The sequence below is a fragment of the Otolemur garnettii genome, unplaced genomic scaffold (genome assembly GCF_000181295.1).
Source record: "Otolemur garnettii isolate 467f Iridium unplaced genomic scaffold, OtoGar3 scaffold02709, whole genome shotgun sequence".
Lineage (NCBI taxonomy): Eukaryota > Metazoa > Chordata > Mammalia > Primates > Galagidae > Otolemur > Otolemur garnettii.
In genome coordinates, this window is record NW_003855104.1 from 1 (window position 1) to 2,238 (window position 2,238).

At 43.1% G+C, this 2,238-nt stretch overlaps 1 pseudogene; it reads right to left on the minus strand.

The window, feature by feature from the left end:
• Positions 1-388: 388 nt before the first annotated feature.
• LOC111722925 lies at positions 389-703 on the minus strand (annotated as a pseudogene).
• Positions 704-2,238: the final 1,535 nt, after the last annotated feature.

The window sequence follows — 2,238 nt, forward strand, 5'->3', positions numbered from 1 at the left end:
AAAAATCTCATCAACAGAGTAAAAATGGAAAACTTACATAATTTCAACTAATGATGATAAATTCATGGATTATAGATATGCAATGAATTTTAGGGAAGACTAGAAAGAGTTGGAGATTACCTTTCAAGTTAAAGTGAAGGAGGATAAGCATCTACACTCTGTCAGATACAAAAGGCAAAAATCCTGGTTCTGATTGGGATAACTGTTCATCCCTTCGACAAGCATTACCTGTGCCCTGACTACATGCCAAGCACCCGACTATACACACAAAGACAATACCCCAATCCTTGCCTCAAGCAGGTAACAGCCTGGAGGGGGGCTGGATGAGTAAATTCCCCATTAGAATCATGGACATGCTCCATTCATGTTCTTGATGAGGTCCTGCATCCTATTTCCATCTTGTGTTCACCCAACTCAGAGTATAACAGCTACTTGCATTGAAAATGTCTTTCTTCAGGAATAGCTGAGGTTTAGATAAGTCTTTGTAACTATGAAAAAGCCTGAAATCCTTTAGTTCTAACTCTTTGAGGAGGCTGTACCAGAACCGCACAACGCTGCTGTCGCTGCCGCTGACCTCGAACCCAGGCCAGTGGAGATGGATCTCAAAGATGAGCTGTCCGATCTGCTCAAGGACGTCTTCCAGAATAAGATTTTCCAAAACTTTCCATTCTGCGCTTTCCAGGTCTGCCTTGAGAACGTCAATCTGTTACACAGCAAGGAAATGAGATTAGCAGACTTGACAAATCACTGTTAAAGATACCATCTTGATCTGAGGAGCCTGACATTCTAACAAGCTAACCACCTCCCAAAGAAACAGAACTTTTTAAATTTTAGAATTGAAGGTCATTTCCAGTGGCTGTCTATGACATGAATTTCCAACATCGTTTCATATTAAATCTAAACATGCAAATCAATGCCAGGCATAAATCATACTAGACCCTCTTGCTCCCTGCCCAGTGGGAATGGATACCTAGGAAGAAGAAGCTGGAGTGTAAGTATCACAGAGCTCTGTGCCCACAGTCTCTCCCCACAAGCTTTGAGCTGCTCCAAGGAATCCAGCCAAGCCCTGGCAGAAGGGTGGCTATAGGGAGGGACTGGCAGGGGGCCACTGCCTACAGAGACCACCTTCCAAGCCTCATCCTTCTCCAATTTCATTAGTACTGGAAGCCAATGAATACTGAACTTACAAAAACTTACTATTATTCCATATTATTATTTTAAAAATCTATACGAGTATAGCACTCTAAATTTTGTTTATTCCTTTCTGAATTTTAGAAAAAGCAACACTATCCTCTGCTCATTTAGTGAATACAAGTTCCTATCCCAGGTGAGATAGTATAAAGGAAGAATACAATGGGGGAGAAATATTTGGCAATTAATCAAGTTATGAGAATCAGCTCCTTTTTGCTGGCTTTGCACAAAATGCATTAGAAAAACAGAACCTTTAAACACCGTTAGAAAGTCATGAAACTAATCCTTACCAAGTACTTACACATGCCTGACACCATGCTAAGTGCTTCCGCTTGCAATACCCATTTAATCCTCTCAAATGCTGTGAGGGGGATTCTGTTAGTCTCCCGAATTAAAGAGTAGGAAACCAGACTCTGTGAGGAACCCATCCCCAGTCACACAGGCAGGACAGCAGGGTGAAGTCTGAACAGTTTGCCTACAAAGCCTGTATTCCTAACCACTACACCATGCTGCCTCTCCAAGAGAACAAAGAAGAAAAATGGATAAACTCAGGGTCCCCCAAAGTATGGAGTTTAGAAAATAAGGTGCTATTGAAGAGTGAATGAATATGGGCCAGTGAACAAAGTATTGTCATCAAGATAACCACTTTACATTTGCAGGCACTTTCCAAGGGGGCTAATTTTACCGCACAGAGGAAAGCTGACAGCACTCACACACAAATGGGCATAACTGGAATGGAGGGAATCACTGCCACGGAGCTAAGGCTGTAGTCCCAAGAGGTGGGGATGGATGAGCACCAAGCCCAGCCCCTCCTCTCCCTCCTGCACATCGGTTTGATAAGTTTCTCATACTCTAAAGCAGAAACGTGAGGCACTTGGTGCCAGGGAAACATGCCTTATGTGACTTCAGAGTTGATTGGAAGGGAAAGTACAAAGAACGTACGTATAATCGCTACAAGAAAATGGGCCTTCCCCGATGACTGGAGGCCTGGTGGGAGGTGACTGCACACTCTTGCCTAAATAGTACCTTCTGGTCTACCAAGGAAAA